General features: G+C 48.5%; 1 non-coding gene across 1 annotated transcript; it reads left to right on the top strand.

Annotated features, from left to right (window-relative positions):
- Positions 1–2081: 2081 nt before the first annotated feature.
- On the top strand, positions 2082–2152 carry TRNAG-GCC (transfer RNA glycine (anticodon GCC)). The gene has a single exon. It is a non-coding gene; the product is annotated as a tRNA-Gly (tRNA).
- The last annotated feature ends 4565 nt before the right edge of the window (positions 2153–6717 follow it).

The raw sequence follows: 6717 nt of genomic DNA, 5'->3' as shown, positions 1-6717 counted from the left end.
AAATATCACCGAAGCTATATAAATATATACTGTCTTGTGTGAGCACCTTTAATGTCGTTTCGAAAAAAACAATAAGAAATAAAAAAATGCCTACTACTTTGTGTGTGTCTCAGTATGGCTCTCTATAAAAACTGCCAGTCGCTCGACCAGAAACGTAGCCAGGGAGATGCAGCTTTACCCGCCGCGGTGGTTCAGTGGCTAGGGCGCTCGGCTACTGATCCGGAGTACCCGGGTTCGCACCCGACCGCGGCGGCACCGTCTCGATGGAGGCGCCCGTGTGCTGTGCGATGTCAGTGCACGTTGAAGGTACCCAGGTGGTCGAAATTAATTCGGAGCCCTCCATTACGGCACCTCTTCCTTCCTTTCTTGTTTCACTCCCTTCTTTATACCATCCCTTACGGCGCGGTTCAGGTGGCCAACGATATGAGAGACAGATACTGCGTCATTTCCTTTCCCCTACGCCCAATTTTCATTCTTCAGATGCAGCTGTTCGCTTTCGAGCAAGATTAACCAGAGCTAAACCACCAGCAATTTTGGCTTTTAACAGTGACACGGAGAGAAATAGTTAAGTTTCGTGAAGCATTACTCAAGACAAGTGGCATTTGTAACTTTAGTGCACAAGAGCTCATGTTTTAAGGAATTTAACGAAATAAGAGAGAGTAAGAGAAAAAAACCCTATGAACGTCCCATGTCGACGGGTGGCATCTCATGGTATGTTACGCAAAAAAGAGCATTTCGTGAAACTCTACAGTTTGACTTTCAACTCATCGCACACGTGTTAGAATGCTGCCTGTTCCCGCAAAACAATACTTACTTGTCAGCTTCCTTTTGCCTTTTTAATTTTAATTAAATGTGCTTGTGTGTGTTCGCTTCAGTGCACGAAGTCCTCAAACGCAACAGCATCGATGCCAACAGACTTCAAGAAAGTACGACGAAAAGCCAAGAGCCGTATAGTTTTCCTCCTTCCTTCTCTAGCGCACGTGCCTCTGGCTGCTGCCGCAGAAGACGAGAGCATACGTCGACCACACGTGGGCCCAGACTGGCCTTGTTTGCGCGCCAGACGTCGGCCGTGGTTTTCCGAAGGTTTCGTCATGGACCCTGCCGTCACTCACCGTCCACGGCCCCCACCGACGGCTGCTCCTAGCGATAAGCCCGCACACCGTGACGACACACGCTGCGATAAGGCACCGGACGCTATCTCTCGCTCCGCACGTGCCGCTTCCATTCATTCACAGCATAGACGCGGCAAATGCGCCCCTTCATCCTGCCAACTTTCTAGCCAGTGCTCAGCGCTGCTGCCACCAGTGGACCTAAGTCTAGCAGACTACGACAACGCATGTATGCGGCGACGGTGTCCACCAGACGGGGCAAGATATAGATAGGCTGTTGCCGGAGGAGCCGCCGATGACCGCGGTGGCTGGCGGAGGCGTTACAACTTGCATGTAGCGCACACGTGCTCGTTCTGTTGACACAGACAGAGTGCCAGTCTTCGTGCCGCCGACGTCACTGACGTCATTCGTGCCATTGAGAAAAGACACGAAAAGACAGTTCACTTGTGCCCCCTGGAGGCTTCTACCAGAACTTAAGCTCTCCCGTTTTCTTTTAATTATTGCAAGTTGAATTGCTTCAGACAAAAATAGCTAGCTAGGCGATTTGGTGACGGTCCATCACAAGAACAATGAAACCGCTGCAGGTTGACCGTAGGCGTTCAGCATTCTAAATTTTCTTTCGGGCACACACAGGAAACAAATGCAATTACATGCTCGCAAGAAGCGCTTGCAAAAAGTGCCCCGGTTCACAGATGGTAAGTCGAGGCATTATAAAGGTATCAGAAAAAGAGCCTATCCCGCGCAGTCAAAAGCTCCTTAGGCAGTCTGCATGCGTGGTGTAAAGCTCTACCACCCTCACCCGACGGTGCCAATTACCCCCTGGCGATCGGCCCAGCCAACTCGCCAGATCGGTGTCGAGCACGCTTTTCACGTGGTGAAGGGTGCGTCTCGATAACCGGAATACGTATTGACCTTCGGATGAAGCCATACATTGCACTATCAATCGAGCCAGTTACCATTGCTGTACCGTCAGCGTCGGTGGTTCAGTGGTAGAATACTCGCCTGCCACGCGGGTGGCCCGGGTTCGATTCCCGGCCGACGCATTCTTTTTTTTCCCCTTTGTCAGCAGTCCGTGTAGCTTACTCTATATTTATTATATTCGCCTTCCAGTGGGTGCACGGAACCAACTTCCAGACACGCACGCACAGACAGACCACTGCCCCTCCGCCGAAACAGGAGAGTATACTATAGTACCTATAGCATTCTAGGTACTATTAGTACACTGCTAAAGCAGTACAAGGTTAAACAGCATTGAAAATAGTCCAAAAGCACCAGACAAATGTGGCCCAACTCGAGAAGGGCCGCAGGAAAGGGAACGCGCACCTTTTGGGGACAAGCGGATTAGGTCACCTATGTGCAGACGGAGGAGAGCCTTGGGCAACACGGTTCCATTCGCACGGGACAAGCGGCTAAGTTAGCTTTTGCCTGCACAAAAGAGGTGGTGGTGGTGGTAGTCGTTTTATTAAAAATAATAGTAAAAAGGAAGGAAAGCATTTTTTGCTAGCCCCGGCATCTGCCATCGATACTGAAGCACCTGAGCTGGGGCAGCGGAAATAAAGGACAGCAGGCAGAATGGAGAAATGAAATGAAAGAGGTGAGGGGACAGGAATAGAGGATAGGGGGAGAAGTAATATGTACAAACTATTTACACAATAAGAAATGTGTCCAGGTTGTGCACAAAAGAGGCAAGAACTGTGAAACTTGTATCCACATTCAGGAAAAAAATTTATCGGGAACATTTGAGCGACGCTTCATGGCGTGTCCTGTTTAGTCTCCATTTTTCTAAGAGCATCCTAAGCGATATACCGGGTGTTCAGACCACATTCAGCGAGAAAACTGCTGTCAGAACTACAGGCTTGCCCTGGTAATGAATGGTATTAACATCTGTAACCGCGGACGAATAAGCCCGGGGAGCAAGAACCATTCCTCTATGAATGCTATGATGAACGCCGTAGTGGAGGGCTGGCGACTAACTGAGAGCTCCAGGTTGCCTAAATTAATCCGGAGCCCTGTGCTACGGCGTCCCTAATAGCCCATTTTTGACTCTGGGGTGTCAAATGCCGCAGTTCATAATTTGAACTGTTGGACACAGTTGGCGTGAACTGTTGGACACCGGATGGCGTGAGCACAGGTATGAAATCAAATCCAATCAGCAGTTGTTTTGTGAAGCAAACAATATGCCCAAATACTACACTATCCTCTTTCATTGCTCTTTTTTTTCTCTTTCTCTCCATAGCGTTAGCGTGTCTCGACCTTTGCTTAGCTCTTCAAGCCATTAAAAAAATTCCATCTCATGCATCAAGTCCCGCATACTTGCGCATTTTTGTACTTGAGAGAACTTCCTATTGAACAACTTGGTAGCTATTTATTTCAACCGCTTAAAGGCGAAAAAAAAAAAGCCCCACACCATACAAGATAGGACAACGGACAGAGCGCCAATATACTCTGTCAATTACGCGACAATGATCATAATCATTATGATGTAAAACAGTTGTAACATGCGCAAGGCGGTATGATATTCCGCCCGATCGACATCAATCCTTTGCGGTTTGGCATAGAACTTGCAACCTATTGTTGTGCATAAAATACCATGGGAGTTGAGCCACCACGGCAGGTGCACGTTACTGTGCTTTGTCCTGGTGGGCTGGAAGCGAGAACGGCACATATTCTTGCCTCTCCTCGAAAAGTATCCGCACCCACGAAACATATGAAGTACACTGCAGAATGCGGTATGTAATCTTTTTACGTTGTTTACTCCAGCGACATCAGGAAAGCATCTCAGCAGTTCAGCACACATAGTGGCTGCCTTCCAAACACTTGAGGGTTCGCGAGGAACGCAGAAGCAAGACGATCAGCGGCCACCGACTAAGTCGCCGAGCAATAGATACCACTCTTTGCAGTGGCACGGAGATACGGTAAGGTTGTGCGCCTTCTCGATTGGCGAACAGTACGGAATCTGTTCTCGCTTATCGCTGTCCCTCGGGGTCGGCGAGTGATCTTGAACGGGGTTTCCTTCCTCACTGCCCTTGTCAGAGCCGCCCAAGCGGGTTCTCAGCAACGGCCGGCCGTGTCATGGCCGCGTATCGGGGGACAACTGCTGCCCTTTAGTCCAGCAAACTCGCCACTAAATTGGGGCAACTCGTATTTGCTCTCACTTTCGCGATGTCGCATTCGATGTGTTGCACATGCTGAGTTTTGCCTTGTCTGACCTGTATATGAGAGGTCCGGGTGCAAGGTATTGAGCGTGCCAAGGCTGTCGTGTGCTCATAAGCACAAGATAGCGGCTTTTGGACGGGAAGCATTGTTATTGTTATTCGCAGATATCAACCAACAACTATTAAAGAACTATTTGCTGCTCTCCTGGTGCCATATTCGGTAAATATGAAAACTCATGCTCGGGTGGAACGGAGTACAATTTTGTATTAGAAAACGCAGTATGCCGCAATTTGCTCCAATCACTAAGGCAAAACGAAACAGTGCACGGGAAAAAATGAGAGAAAAATGAACAGTTGCAATAAATAAATGGTTACGTTGATCCAGGACGCTTGGTCGGTTCAGCAGCACAGTACGGAAAAATATTTCGTGAAGAAATTGGCCTCTTTTTGACCGCTTTCTAGTTCACCAAGGCTCACATCACAATTTTTTTTTTTTTGCTCCGCTTGGAAAATACCAGTCTCGCCAGCCTTAAATGTGTTGCTTTGGACATATGGCGGCACATGCCTGCTGAATATCCAACATGATGGGACGTTTAATAGCTAGGTGCCGCTAATTAAACTCTTCCTTAAGCCACGTGGACCTGGAAGAACAAGGCGAAGTCTACAGAGAAGATAACCTCGTTAGAGTGCCGCCACCCGCAAACTTCACACGAATGCTAGAACCCATGGCTTGGATTGACATTAGCACCGCGGAGCGTCGGTCACTATTTCCGACACCATTCTGGGTGGCTGCAGGGCACCCGCTATCGTCATCAGTCGCAACTCACCGTGCAGCGTGGTACGGGAACCAACGGCCAAAGCTTCGCGGCGGTAATGTCAAACCTAGCAACTCGCTTGAGCATTCGTGTTAAACTTTCAGGCTGCTGTACATAGTCTTCTGGGGGAGTTCCGTTATTATACACATATAAGTGTTTATATATGCTCAGAATACTTTCCTTTTGTATTTAATACAAAAAAGGCAGCCGCAACAAAGAAATCAAAGAAACAGTTAGCTTTTATTAACGAGCCGCGAATGCACGCAGACACCTTGCTTCTCTCGGTACATAAAGCAATCGCGCACTTGTGGCGATTATGAAGAGGTTGTGGGCCACCACGGGTGGATGCAGGGAATGTTCGCATCACTTGCTATTCCCCGAGAGAAACCGGGTTTTCCGCCATATAAGGCTCAGCTGCTGGAAGTTATTCTCGCAATGCGAATAGTACTGATTCCGTATACACTTTATCTGTCAAAACTGGCACCGCTTATTTGTTGACCCGTAGTAGGGGCGACGAACTTCATCAACGTCAAGGATATATCAGCTTGCTGTCCACATCCATAACGACAAGACATGCGGACGCCGACATTGACAGACTTCACACTAACACTGCGCGAGCCCAACGTCGGCCTCAAGCTGAAAGCAGGCAACGTTGGCGCCCACGCGAACTATTGTCGCAGGCACTGAGCGTGCACGTGGGCTGCCCGTTCTTTTTCGTCTTCACTTCCCTATTCAGAGAGCTGCTTCAAGCAGAACTCTCGACCGGAACCCAAACCATTACCAATTCGAATGGCATCAAATAGAAGCTAACGGTCTTTCTTCAGCAGTACATGGTAGCTGTTCTGGTGAGCTCCATGATCTGCCACGGCGACATTGAAAGCAAGTTCCGAAAATGTGGCCGTCATTTCCTGTCCTTGCGTGGAAAAGAAGAAGCGATGGTGCCTATTGTAACAAAGTGCAATATCTTATAGCACAATATTCAAGGGGCAACCTCAGAGGTCCCGGATACTTTGGCGTGTAAAAACAGCCAAGCAATAGTTAATCGACACAAAGCAGAAGTTACTGAGAGTCGGTTAACAGGATTTAGGCAGGGGAAATGATGAAAGGACGAAAATAACACAATGATCCCGCTAAGAAAGGAGGAGACAGTAATCATACTTTCTACAAACCCTCGTGACTACCACCTCTTCGGCCGAAAGGCAAATCTTTCAAGTATCTCACTGCCAGCTATGGTTTTCAGGCGCTGCGGACAGTGTAATAGCTGAACAAATTATGATTCAGACGTATCATGTCGGAATATACGAATACAGGTCACAGTCGCCGTCGAATACCTGCATGTGCTTCTCTCCACAACCGCCGACATAAAGCTCACAGTTATCATTCTTTTTCACGCAGTATGTGTTTTGATGTTTGTGTCTATATGCTGAGAGGCAACAACGTTCCACGACTGAGAAGGAATGACCGCCCTTGCCATGAGGACTCACATTCTGCAGCCAAAGATAGCTGCGCGGTGCTACTTGTTTGGTAACCATACCCGCAGCAATTCTTTCCATACCGTGTCTGCTCACTATGTGAGCTCGTGGCCCCTCATGAATGCTGAACTGAATGCCACGCCAGACGATCCCGAAACTGCTGCTC

The sequence above is a fragment of the Amblyomma americanum genome, chromosome 7, assembly GCF_052857255.1.
Source record: "Amblyomma americanum isolate KBUSLIRL-KWMA chromosome 7, ASM5285725v1, whole genome shotgun sequence".
Classification (NCBI taxonomy): Eukaryota; Metazoa; Arthropoda; class Arachnida; order Ixodida; family Ixodidae; genus Amblyomma; species Amblyomma americanum.
Note: the sequence above shows the minus strand (reverse complement) of the source record. Positions and strands in the feature narration are given on the sequence as shown.